Source organism: Triticum urartu, chromosome 7 (genome assembly GCF_003073215.2).
Source record: "Triticum urartu cultivar G1812 chromosome 7, Tu2.1, whole genome shotgun sequence".
Taxonomy (NCBI): Eukaryota; Viridiplantae; Streptophyta; class Magnoliopsida; order Poales; family Poaceae; genus Triticum; species Triticum urartu.
In genome coordinates this window covers 85495742-85510337 of record NC_053028.1, presented here as the reverse complement: position 1 = coordinate 85510337, position 14596 = coordinate 85495742, and positions in this window count along the sequence as shown.

The following is a 14596-nucleotide window of genomic DNA, read 5'->3' as shown; positions in this document are numbered from 1 at the left end:
ACGGCTAAGAATGCCCGACCACGCCTCGTAAGTATCTCGTGGGCACCTTCCCGGTCAACCCGTCTCCACATCACTCGCGGTGATGTAGGCACGACCTCGAACGCGCCACTGATTCGGCCCGATCTTTTACGATGCAACGAACTCCTCCAAGATCCACGGTAAAATCTCCCAATTAAGCGAACAGTACGCGTAACCTGAAGACGGGGTGACGACGACCAACGGACAATTCCTCGACACACAAGGAACCTCCCACCATGGTAGACGTAACCAGCGCGTAACCCGTCAGTGACGACGGACCTCGAGCCAATAGCTAGAAAATTCTCAGTGTACGCACTAGAATCCTCTTGCCGAAGTAAAATCTTCAATTTAGAAAATTTCACAAAGATAAACAAAACGAACGCCCAGAAGGCCACTTCATACTAGATGTATAAACCTCAAAATTCAACCTGCCTCCGAATACAAGACGAGAGCTCCTTTTATATTGGAGACTCCATCGGCCGTAAGCCCTAAAATACTCTAACCGATCTGACCCAAACTAACACGCTAGATCCTCTTCTTTTCCATCTCGGAAAAAAAACTAAACTACCTAATAACAAACTTGTATGAGGACCTCTGTCCTGGGTAGTACTCTTTTAATTAGAACGCTAATTAATCAATACGGCCACGTTGATCACCGGCCATGTTGATCACATAATTTATAAAATAATAAAAGAATAACTTTGCTCGTATGATTGGAACTACTCCACCGGACATGAAAATAGTACCAATATTACTCCTGTTTGGAGGGGTTCTGAAGTTTGGCTTCACTGCATCCTTCTCCGGTTGGCGGCACCTCAAAGCTAAAAGAGCCAATTTGTAACATGTTTGAAGGATTATCTCTTGCATCTACGGTCACATCATCCTCTCTCCCTTGAAATGAAGCTGTCCTCGGCTTCGTGGTAACTCTAGAGACCTTCTTTACTGAAAGAATATCATCCTCCTTCACTGGAAGAGAAACCGTCTTTGGTTTCATGTTGTTCTTGGGAGCCATCTTCTTTCGCACTATCAATATCACATCTGAGCGAACTAATTTCTCATTCATCGATTTAAGTGTCCTTTGCTTTCCATTATGAATAAGAGTGTATGTGTTGGTCCTTCCAGCATGTTGGACATTGCGGTCATACTGCCAAGGTCGGCCTAGTAACAAACCACAGACTTTTATTGGCAAAACATCGCATTCCACCTCATCAACATACTGCCCAACAGAAAATGTTACACGTGCCTTATGTAATTTTGAGCTTCTCACAATTTTTCAACCACTCCAAATGACATGGTTCATCATATCACCATGTCGACAAACCAAGCTTCTCCACCAACATCTTGCTGATACCATTAGTGCAGCTACCGCCATCAATTATTAACTTGCACGATGTACCCTTAATATCACACTGAGTCTGAAATAAACTCGTGCGCTGACCTCCGCTCACTGCCATGCTATCTTCATCATGCATGTACTCTCTCAAGTTGCATATTCAGCCCACTCGTTGGTACTGCTGGTTTCTCTTTGTTTTTCTCATGCGAAAAAATATTTTCAGTTCCAACAAGACTATCCTGAGCCTTTTTCTTTTCTAGCAAGATCTGCTCTACTTCTTTCTTTGCATTAATTGCAGCATGTGCTCGGTCTCTTCTCTTATGATCTTCCAAATATTGTTCGGAAGAGTATGCTTCAAAATAAATCCATCGACCATTACGAAAAATCTGAAATTTCCTCCAAGAAAAATAGCCAGATTCATCAATCTGTAGCTCCCTCTTTTTTGTCCAAGATTTACCAAGTATCAAGCTACACATATACATATGATATGGAAGAACATCACAGAAAACTGAATTTGTAAATCCACAAAATCCAAAAGTCACCTCTACTTGATGTTTTATTGTCAGAAATTTTCCCTGCCATCTGAGCTTATATGGGTCTGGATGCTCTATTACTACTAGTTTCAATGCATCAACCAAGGTTTGACTCACCAAATTTATTTCTGAAGAACGATCAAACATTGCAGCATAAGTAGTTGGCCCAATCTTCACTCTTGTGTAGATTTGAAACCATGAAAGGGCTCGTGACAGATCCTTCTCACATTGGGACATCTCACCATCAAAATAATACTCCATCCTCATCGCAGTTTTAGAATATGTATGAACAAATTAAAGAGAAAATTTGCACCGTAATAAACCCAGTAATCTGATACCACTTGATGTAGGCACGACTTTGAACGCGCCACTGATTCGGCTCGATCTTTTACGATGCAATGAACTCTTCCAAGATCCACGGTAAAATCTCTCAATTAAGCGAACAGTATGCGTAACCTGAAGACGGGGTGACGACGACCAACGGACAATTCCTCGACACACAAGGAACCTCCCGCCGTGGTAGATGTAACCAGCGCGTAAACCGTCGATGACGACGGACCTCGAGCCAATAGCTAGAAAATTCTCAGCGTACGCACTAGAATCCTCTTGCCAAAGTAAAATCTTCAATTTAGAAAATTTCATAAAGATAAACAAAACGAACGCTAGGGCCACTTCATATTAGATGTATAAACCTCAAAATTCAACCTGCCTCCGAATACAAGAGGAGAGCTCCTTTTATATTGGACACTCCACCGGCCATAAGCCCTAAAATACTCTAACCGATCTGACCCAAACTAACACGCTAGATCCTCTCCTTTTACATCTCGGAGAAAAAAACTAAACTACCTAATAACAAACTTGTACGAGGACCTCTGTCCTGGGTAGTACTCTTTTAATTAGAACGCTAATTAATCAATACGGCCACGTTGATCACCGGCCACGTTGATCACATAATTTATAAAATAATAAAAATATAACTTTGCTCGTACGATTGGAACTACTCCACCGGACATGAAAATAGTACCAATATTACTCCAGTTTGGAGGGGTTCTGAAATTTGGCTTCACTGCATTCTTCTCCGGTTCAGTTGGCGGCACCTCAAAGCTAAAAGAGCCAATTTGTAACATGTTTGGAGGATTATCTCTTGCATTTACGGTCACATCACGCGGGTACCCCTCAGGGTCGACCCGCCTTTCCAAGTAACAGCTGTAAAGTCCAAGTATCCCTGTGTCCAAACATCAAGGGGAAAACCCGGGGAATCATCCCCGGTGAATTTCACTCGATGTAATCATCAAGGTGAACGTAAGAGGATCCACCCTCGAGGTTCACACTTGAGGGGTTTCACGACAGAGCCGTATCGGAAGTGGTTAAGGAGGAAATCACCCTCGATGACCACGACCGAATAGCTACACTACAGAGGTCTCATCGGGAGTGATGTAAGAGGTTCCACACCCTCGACACTCGATGGTAACTCTGCACAGTCGTACAACTAAGGGGGGTGATGTGCGGTGTCGGGGCCTGGAAGTCGATCACGTTGATCGAGTCATCGAACATAAAGCGGGGCAACTGGGACAAGGGGGTCACTGATGGATCGCTAACCAACCTATACTAAGCACTTTAGAATAATCAGGTAAGGTATGAAAACAGGTAACAAAAACAGGCTATGCATCAGAGTAGGATCATAGAGAGAGCAGTAGCAGTTCTAATGCAAGCATGAGAGGGAAAGAAATGGGCGATATCAGAATGCTCAAGAGGGGTTTGCTTGCCTGGAAGCTCTGTTGAAAAGGAAGAAGTGTCGTCGTCGACGTAGTCGATCACAAGGGCATCAACATCGGTCTCGGGGTCTACCGGAGAGAAGAGGGGGAAGAAACAATAAATATAAAGCAAACATAGCATCAGAAAGCATAACATGGCAATATGGTGTGCCGGGTGTGACCTAACATATGGCTACACGATATGGGTGAAGGGGCATTGCAACCGGGAATGCTTTCCCGGTTCCGGACATGTGTCAGACAGATGACCGGAGGGGGAATGTTGCATGTTCGCTATGCTAGGGATGTGTGGTGGGCGAACGGACCGCGTATTCTGATTTGTCTCGTCGTTCTGAGCAACTTTCATATATAAAACTTTTCCATCCGAGTTACGGATAATTTTCTATGATTTTTTTAAAGTTTTAAATGATTTTCTAATTTTTTGGAATTATTTTAATTCGAAAATAAATTGTTAAATTGCTACTGGTACACAGAGAGTGTACCCAGTAGTGGCATGGAGAGGCTGACATGTAGGCCTGGTCAACTGCTGACTCAGCAGTTGACTGGTCAAGGTGTTGACTGGGTTCACCTGTCATAGACTGATATTTTAACCAAAGTACTAAAAAGGTTTATTTAGCAAGGGGACCCACAAGACATACTCTAATTAGTATCTAAAGTTACCACTAATACCTAATTAGATTAACTAGTCGTCAACCCGTGCGTCTGCACGAGCTAGCCATTATACTTAATAGCAAATAATTTGTTCAAAACCACAGTGGAAACAAACATGTCTTCCTAAATTAATAGGAAATGACATGTATGAATTGTTCGATCCGTATGCTATGAAGTATAACATGTGTATTTTGCTTGACGAAAGTTCAATGGGTGAGAAGCACATATCCAATGCCTCTATTTTAGAGACAATTTAGTTTCATGGAAGTAAATAAAAACAACATATTGGCCTCTTTAGGCATGATGGAACGGTCGACGGACATGTATATATACACGTTGTAAATAGAAAAGGAGTGGCCTTGTACACACAAATACAATGTTAAATCATCTCTGCCAGTAATTGTAGACCCTTCGGTATGAGTTTTTGCTAGTTCTCCAAAGGCTATCAATGTCCTGTCTGTTGTTAACTATGAGCTTGATGCACACCTAGTCATTGCAAACTTCACTATTGAAGAAAACAATATCACACATCATGCAAGACATATTCCACTGGATTTTCACAATGTGTGCGCACCTATGTTTAGTATCCCCTCTCTTGGCATGAAAATTAATTTGCAGTGGAATAATAATTAGCCTCTGTAGATAAGTGTAATTTAACAATAAATATACACATGTTTTGTACGACATAATAAGTTATTTAGGATAGCATACTAACTCCAGAACTTGTGTTTGAATTTTTTTTGAATGAGAGAGAGAGAGAGAGATCATTGAAGCTTAGAATGTAGCTGTGGTTTTGGCCCGGATGTTGCTCCCAGGTGTCCCTCTGAGCTAACCTGACACAACCGGGTGGAGAGGTCCACTGTTCAAAGCCCGTCCGTAAAAAGTCAAAGGGTTATATCTCGTGGTCAACCGCTCCAGGGTTAGGCGGGACGGGGGCCCTGGGGGGTAGCAATGCCACCGGAGCGTCGCATCGGCCCCTCATACATGCGGGGTGGTGTGGTGGCATGTCCGAAGAGGCGGCACGCGTCTTCGGGGTGTGGCTTCCTTCACAGACGGCGATGACACGGTAGTAGACGGATCGAGCACTCGCATAGTTACCGAATCAGCCGATCAGGCACTCGGTAATGGTACAATTTAGCAAGTAATTGTATCATAAACAAATGTTGCTGACCATAGAAAAAATCCGGTTTAGAAAAAAAATATATGTGATATTTTAGAAAATTGGTGTACAATATAAAAAAAGATCATGTAATTAAAAATAATGTTTCAAACCATTAAAGAAAATGTATGGTACATTTTAAATAATGTTCATGCATGTCAAAAATATGTATACCATGTATCATTTTTAATATAATTATATACCATGTATCATTCAAAAAAATTCAAGAACGCGTATTTGGAAATATTTAATATGTACGTACAAATATTTTATATGTATATGAAACTTTTCAATGCATATGACAATAATATACACTAAAAATATATTTGAAGACAGTTAATAATATATTTGAAAAATGTTAAACATGTATAAAAATTGTTGCTAATAAAAAAAAATTATATGCCTACGGCTAAGCCGTCGGCATAGGTGCCACATGGCGCCTTCCCCTATGCCGACGGCTTAGCCGTCAGCATATATCATCTTATCCATCTCCCGGGGCGCCCCGTCCACTCGTTCTCCTTGTCTCTCCCCGACCTCCCGCGCCTCTGAACCCGCATCGCCGCCGCCGCGCACCTCCACCGGCCCACGCCGCTGCCTCCTCCACACCCGCGCCGCCGCCTCGCCGAACCCCGCGCCGCCTCGCCTCCACCCCGGCCCAGCCCCGCCCTGCCTTTCCAACCCCCCGCCCCTCGACCCCGCCCCGGCCTGCCCTCTCCAACCCCGACCGCCCCGCCGGCCGTACCGCCGTCCCGGACTCCTCCCTACCACACCGCCCCGACCACACCGCCTCCTCGTCGACCCTGTGCGGCGCCGGCGACGGTCCCGAGCACGGCTGGCCGCGGCTCTCGCCGGCCCGTGCCCCTGCTGTGTTGGCCGGGCTTTTCCGGATGGCCCAGCCCCACCCCGGCCCTCCTGTCACCTCCACCGCCGGCCCCTGCCTCCAACTCCACCACCGCGACGCCTCTCTACCCGGTGAGCTAACACTCCTTTTTTTTGCATTATTTAGCTACAGTTGGATGTATGAATGGATGCATGGATGGATGTTGGATGTTGTTAGGTTGCTAGATGGATGAATATTGTATGTGTCTTAGATGGATGGAGGAATCTCGGAAAAATGAATTATTTTGCTACGGTTAGGTTGCTAGATGGATGAATCTCGGCAAAATGAATTATCATAGTTAAAAAAGCAACTTGAGTCACTTAGTTTATAAAATTGTCAACGAAGATTTTATTTTCAGTTTGTGATGTTGTTAAGTAGCTATGTGAGATGTGCTTCAAATTTGGGATATGATAAGTGATTATTTCATCATGATGATCTTGCTAAAAAAATTGATGTGTCAAAGCTTAATGTGAGGTGATGACCTAAATCGCGATATGATAAGTGCTTCCAAATTTGACAGTTGACAAAATATGATTTTTCTTTATAGTTTAAAGTGTCAATGCTTAATGTGAGGTGATGAACTTTTTTTCACTCGGTGTAATTAACAGGATTTGTGGTGTTCCGTCTTCGTGGAGTGATTGTCGACGTTGGAGGTCTTGGTCCACGATCGTCCCTCTCCTTTGATCGACTACATCGGAGGGGTGAGCAACAATTCCATGACCTCGTCCACTTTTTTTTCCATGTCACTAGATTAAATTTTCACATCAAGTCGCGTAACCTAGGTCTCCCGTCCGAAAGGGTTGCATCGATAAATATGCATTCAATTGCATATTTATCACCGCAGCTCTTTCGGATTGTCCAGCGCTTTCCACGGACAGCCCGAGGATGTGTAGATTGGGTACGTTGTTCATGCTCTACCCCGTTCCGAGACAGGATTTCGGCGGCGCCTCCCTGTTGTTCTCCGGATGCACATTCTCTCGCATTTTGCCGAGACGTGTATTTGGAGAACAGCGGGGAGGTGCTGCCGAAATTTTGTCTCGGAATGGGGTAGAGCATGGACAACGTACTCAATCTACACATTCTCGGGTGGGATTAGGACCCATCTTTACCTATTAGAGATGTAGGTGGATTAAATGTCGTTTCTCATCAACCTTGTAAAAAATAAAATATTGATGTGAGTAATTTAAATGAATCCTTAATTTTGTTGTGTGGCTTCCAATAAAGCAGAGATGGCAGATAATCAGTGGATGTATAGTGGGTTTTTCCGTCGGAATCAAGTAACAACAGAGTGGGTCGAGAAAACTGATGTGTTTTTGAAAGAGATATTTCATAGTCCAATGAGGATGGTGCCAGAATGCCCGTGTGCCAGATGTAAGAGGCGTATCCGCAAAGATAAGAGTGAGATGACTAAGCACCTTCGCACGCATGGATTTATGCCCAACTTTAATATGCCGATAAACTTTGCCCAGCGGGACCGTGGTAGAGAGGATGTGATACGACAACGCGTCGCTGGTTATGAGGACGATGGGGTTAGAGACATGCTAGATGATGTCTTTGTGCACAGCCGACACCTCGTCACATCAGCGAATGAACCGGAGGAGCCGAGGAAACCGCAAAGGCTTCCTGGAAATCTTGGCCTCGTCAAAGAAACCTCTCTATGAGGGTGCCAAGCTGTCTGTGCTGGATGCCATCTCGCAACTGATGGCAGTCAAGGCTGAGTACGGCTGTAGCCGAGGTTGCTTCGAAGCATTTCGGAGTATGGGCTAAACAGCCTGCCTGAGGGCATGAACCCCGAAAACCGTACGCTACGAAGAAAATCATGAAGGCGCTCTCCATGGACTATGAGAAAATACATGTGTCCAAAGAATGCCTTTCGTTTAGGCATGAGTATGCAGGATGACAAGTACTGTAGGAAGTGCGGTTCCTCTCGGTATATTGAGGTGGTCGATAAGCATGGTCAGAAGCAGCAGCTAAAAATCCCTGTGAAGGTTCTTCGTATCTTGATTTTATAAAAAACTACAGCGCCTTTTCGTCACCGAGGAGTCTGCCAAAATGATGAAGTGGCACAAGGAAGGAAAAGGTACAATCCAAAAAAAATTGGTACATTCCATCAGAAGGTGAAGCAATGGAAGTCATTCGATATAGAGTACCCGGAGGAAGCAGCCGAGGCTGGGAATGTCAGAATTGCTATAACAGGTGATGGGTTCAATCCATATGGTATGTCGTCTAATCCATACAGCTGTTGGCCGTATTTGTTATTCCACTCAATCTCCCTCCCGGCGCCATAATGCAACGCAAGACCATGTTCCTGTCGCTTATAATTCCGGGGCCTGAATATCCGGGGAAGAATTTGAGTGTGTTTATGCAGCTCTTAAGCCTGCTGGTGAAGGGAAAGGCAAAGGCAAAGGCAAAGGCAAAGCACAGGCGAAGACGAGGGCGAGGGCAAAGGGAAAAGTAAAGGGAAAAAATTTTTGAAGGATATGGTGAGACGCACAACTGGACTCACATTACCCCCTTCACGCAGCTTCCCTATTTTAAGGACCTCAAACTTCCATACAACATCGACGTGATGCACACCGAAAAGAATGTCGCAGAGTCCCTTTTTCACACGATCCTCAACATTCCTGATAAGACAAAGGATAATGTTAATGCTAGAGTTCGATCAACAAATATTTGTGATAGACCACGTCTACACATGCAGCCTCCCACAGGCAGTCGAAAATCTTGGTTCAAGCCAGATGTTGACTTCGTACTTAAAAAGGATCATAAGATGGAGCATTCAAGTGGCTGAAACACGTTGTGAAGTTCACTGATGGTTATGCGTCGAATATAAGTAAGGGGGTCAATCTTTCAACGGGCAGAGTGACCGGGCTCAAGAGTCATGACTATCATGTATGGGTTGAGCGGATTATGCCGGTGATGGTTCGGGGCTATGTTCCCGAGCGTGTCTGGCGTGTGCTTGTGGAGTTAAGCCATTTCTTCCGCACGCTTTGTGCTAAAGAAGTATGGCCTGAGAAGATAAAAGAAATGCATAAGAAGGCGCCGGAGTTGATATGCAAGCTAGAGAAGATCTTCCCGCCAGGCTTCTTTACTCCGATGACACATCTCATTTTGCACCTCGCGAACGAGGTATTGTTGGGGGGGCCCTGTGCAGAATCGTTGGCAGTACGGCCCTGAGAGACAGAACAAGCATCTGAGACAGAAATGTGGAAACAAAGCTAAGATTAAGCTTCCATAGCCGAGGCGGTTATCCTAGAGGAGGTGGCAGACCTCAGGACAGCCTACTATTCGGACCATGTTCCCACGTTGCACAATAAGGTGTCTCGATACAATACAGAAGAACCCAAGTATAAACCCAACTTGCCTCTATTCACCGGGCAAGGTGGCAGGCCTGGATGCTCGAACCTTGTCTCATGCCACGAGATGAGCGGGAGGATGTCATGTTCTATTTATTGCACAACATCAAGGAAGTTGAAGATGAGTGGATACCTTTGCACCATTCTTTTAGTCAATTCGTTATGTTCACTTTGCCTAGTTCTTATACCGCTTTTCTTATTGTAGTCGATTCATTGAAGAAGAGTGGACGGGAATGCTGCCTCCGACTGAAGCGGAGGCACTTGCTCTTCTCCGAAAGGGTGCTGATGGAAGGAAAAATTTCGTTGCGTGGTTCATGGAGAAAGTAATTTTTCACACTTCACTCATACCAATTTAAATTAAACTCATGCACCCTATAATTTCAATTAAACTTGTAGGGAAATGATCCGACGAATCAATGGATGAAGAATTGAGATGGGTTTCCATGGGTTTTGACCCTGCCGTCATGAGATGCCAAAAGTATGATGTGAATGGGTATCGCTTCCATACAGAGGAGCACCAGAACAGTCGGCCTGATCCCAAAACCATAAATACCGGAGTCTTCACTAAGGAGATAATAAAGTAGATTACTATGGAAGGGTAGGAAAAATATAAGAGCTTACATTCAAACGTGGCGGCGAACACCTAAGTGAAAGTGCGTTATATCCTAGAGGGGGGGTGAATAGGCGACTTTTATGGAAGTCTTCAAAGCGTGGGAGTTATGAAGACAACCAGCAAAGATATGCCTATTACTATGCAGCGGAAGTTAGATTACACTAGGCAAGCCATGGTCAAGGTTCATGTATTCAATAGAGTGAAAGCACAATGACAAACAACTACAGTGTAATAAGGATCAGGTAGGAAGAAGTTATGAAGCCAAACAGATCATACATTCACATTGTGAAGACAAAAGATAAAGCAAGCATGCAATGGCTTCACAATGTGTAACAGTAAGAAAAGGAAGTGAAGATGAAACCAGTGACTCGTTGAAGACAATGATATGTTGGACCAGTTCCAGTTGATGCAACAACTGTACGTCTGGTTGGAGCGGCTAGGTATTTAAACCTTAGGACACACAGTCCCGGACACCCAGTCCTGAACACACAGTTCAGGACACCAAGTCCTCACCGTATTCTCCTTGAGCTAAGGTCACTTAGTCCTCGCCCAATCACTCTGGTAAGTCTTCAAGGTAGACTCCCAAACCTTCACAAACTTCGTTCACTGGCAATCCACAATGTCTCTTGGATGCTCTGAACGCGACGCCTAACCGTCTGGAGGATTCACAGTCCTCAAGTGTAATAAGTCTTCAGATCACACAGACAAGAAGACCTAAGTGATGCCCAATTTGCTCTGGCTCTGGGTGGTTAGGGCTTTTCTCCTCACTAGGAATTTTCTCTCAAAGGCTTCGAGGTGGGTTGCTCTCAAACGACAAAAGCCATGCACTGAAATCTGAGCAGCCAACCGTTTATGGTTGTGGGGGGTGGGCTATTTATAGCCACTTGGCAACCCGACCTGATTTGTCCGAAATGACCCTGGGTCACTAAGGAACTGACACGTGTCTCAACGGTCAGATTTTAAACTCTCATGGCAACTTTACTTGGGCTACAAGCAAAGTTGACTTGTCCGGCTCTGGACAAGATTTGCTCTCATTGTCTTCACTCGAAGACATAGGTTTTTGGTTTTGAGCATCACTTCAGTCATTCTGACTGGTTCTCCTGGACCCCACTTAACAGTACGGTGGTTCCTATGACTCAACACAAAAGAAAAAGAACTACGAAAGATCTAAGTCTTCGAGCTCCATATGCTTCATAACGTGTCTTCTTTTGTCATAGTCTTCAAAGTGAATATCTTCATGTACCACCTTTGTCTTCAATGTCTTCATACATTTTTAGGGGTCATCTCTGGTAGTAAAACCGAATCAATGAGGGACTTCTACCTATATTATCCTGCAATTCTCACAAACACATTAGTCACTCAACTAGGTTTGTCGTCAATACTCCAAAACCAACTAGGGGTGGCACTAGATGCACTTACAATCTCCCCCTTTTTGGTGATTGATGACAAACTAGTTGAAGTTTTCAACGGGGAATATAGTCTGTGAAATTGTAAAGGAATTGTCTTCATAAGTTGCAAGGGCTCCCCCTGAAGATGTGCATATAAGTTAATTTGCTTTTGGAATTCAAATGCACATGGCAGGTTGTACTTGTGGAGATCCACTTCAGCTTATGATTACAATCCACTATGCATGTGAAAGTATATGAAGATAATGACATGCATAATGGAAAATGGACGTCTGCAGAATGAGATAAGTGCGGAATTTATCGTCGCACATGCGGAATTTATCTTCGCAAACAGAGTGGCAAACAAGTAGCAGACGACCATCGAGTTTTAGTGTTTACAACTCAAAGAAGCAAATGTAGCAAAACGGGAGTTGTAAGCACGAAGCAAAATGTAGCAAAATATAAAGGCACCCGCCCATTGTGACCCGCTTGAAGACTATAAACACAATATGCTTCTCCCCCTTTTGTCAGTGATGACCAAAAAGGTTTGAAGACATAGAGTTTTCTACGCGTTCCCAGGCGCAGCAGGGTCGGTGGAGTTGTTTGGCGGTGCAGAGCTTGGAGGTGCTGAAGCAGGTGGCGGTGATGTAGCATCGTCGTCTTCATCAATGATTCTGGCAGTGACTGTGGCAGCAGATGAAGAAAACTCAGAGTCTTCAAGTGATGGTGTGTTGCGCATCACAGCCCTTCTAGGAGGTGTGGTGTCAAACTTGAATCGCTCTGTGAAGCCATCCTCTTCAAGTTCAGCTTCAGTACATATCATTGAGAGCCCTTTCCAGGTACGACGACAGGTTTCATGAGTGACGAAGGCATTCTTGGTGGCAATATTTCGAAGTCGATTAACATCCACCAAGAGGCTTTTCATCTGACGCTTTAGCCAGCCGTGATGCCTATCTTGTTTTTGATGAAGGGCCACAAGAAGCTCTCGGTCAGTGAGAACACGAGTGCGCTTCTTGGGTCTTGAAGCAGGTGCACTATCAGTGGCTTCAGTTGAAGCAGGGTGTGGCGCACGTGTAGTGCCAGCCAAAGGATACACCCTGGAGATGGCTTCAACACCTTCATCGTTCTGAGTGAAGCTCTGGTGTTCTGCATTCTGAAGACTCAACGGTTGCTTGGCAGGCTCTGAATATATAGCTTCAACAGAGGTATCCACATCGGGCAAGAAGATTCGATGGTTTCGGGCTGAGGGCTGATACGAGATCGCAGAGTGCAGTTTGATCAGCCTCATCACCCAAGGAGCATAGAACTTCAAACCAAATAAATCTAAGCCTGACGCTGCAAGTTGGCGTATGAAGAAATCCTGTGCGTTGAACCATTTGCCATGAAGGATACAGAATATCATAGTCTTCATTGCACCTTCGATCTTGGCATTTGGAGAGTGCCCTTTAATAGGCCAGAGAGTCCGCCGGATGATGTGATATATGGTCCTGGGCAGGAACTCAAAGTCTTCAATGAAGAACTCTGTTGGATAAGGAGCATCGTGGGGCAATGGCTTCATCATTGAGAGCATTTGACTCATATTTGGTTCAGGCCTCTGGAATATGCTCTCAATAGCTTCAGCATGTAGTTGACAGCCTTCCTCGTAGAATTCGCCAGGAGTGGGCAGGCCGGTGAGCTCAATGATATCAAATGCATTGGCTTCATGATGGACATTGCCGGTCATCCACTCCAGGACCCAAGTCTTCGGATCTCTGTTGTATCCTTTTATATGGAGGGTGGCATAGAACTGAAGCAGAAACTCTTCATTCCAGTGCTCTTCATCTGTGACAAACGGCAGCAAACCCACTTGCTTAAAGCAATCCAAGGCTTCCTCAAGACATGGCAGACCAGCAATGGCTTCAACCTCAAGGCGCTTGTGCGGGAAGATACGACTTTGGTTGTATAGGATGCTTGAGTAGTAGCTGCGCTGAGGATAGCTCCAGAACCTATCTGATACAATCCTTTCCCTTGAATAGGGGTTCTTGGAGCTGTTGAAAAATGTATTGTCTGCCTTGAAGCTATTAATATCAAAGGAGCCAGGTGCTGATGCAGGACCTGGGAACCTTGGCAGCCTTGGGATTGGCTTCTGAACATGAGGCCTGTGCTCAACATGGTAATCAAATTGAGGACCTGCAGCAGACTCAGGAACAGAAGTGTCTGGCTCAGTGGCTTCGCTGTCTGCTGAAGCATTTGGTGGGGCGGGCTCCACATTGGCTTCAGTGTTTGTGGTGGCAGCCTCAACATTTTCTTCCTCCGCTTGTGTAGTTGGAGGGACAACCTCAGGCATGTTCTCCTGGAGAACTGCATCTTGATGTAGCGGGGGAGTGGGTTCTGGTGGTGCTTCTTCATTGTCCTCGGCTAATGCAGCCGGAATTTCTTCAGTATGAACTTGAGGCCTTGGACCTTTGCGAAGCCTACGGAACACAGACGACGCTTGTGGGGTTGGAGTGGGCTGGGCCTCAAAGTCTTCTTCCTCCTGAGGGCGATCCGCCCATGACTCATCTTGTGCCATTGGCGTCAGAGGACGACCAATGCTGATGAGTTCGCTTGTTTCAAGCTGAGGAAGGGCTGCACCATCTTGTACATTGTCCTGGTGACCAATGTCTTCAGCAGCGATGGGGTCGGCTGCTGGAATGTCTTCAGCTTCAGGAGCCTCTGTGGAAGCAGGCTCATGAACTGTCAATTGGCGTTCTGGGTTTGGGCGAACCATAGAGATAGGTTCAACCATCAAGGGCTCTGTGGGATCAGCCCGAGATTTCTTGACTTTGCGCTTCTTCTTGCTGGGGTCAGAAGGAGAGGCTTCAGAGTGTTTCCTCTTCCTAGCTTCAGCCTCTGCATTCCGTGTCTTCTTAAGCTC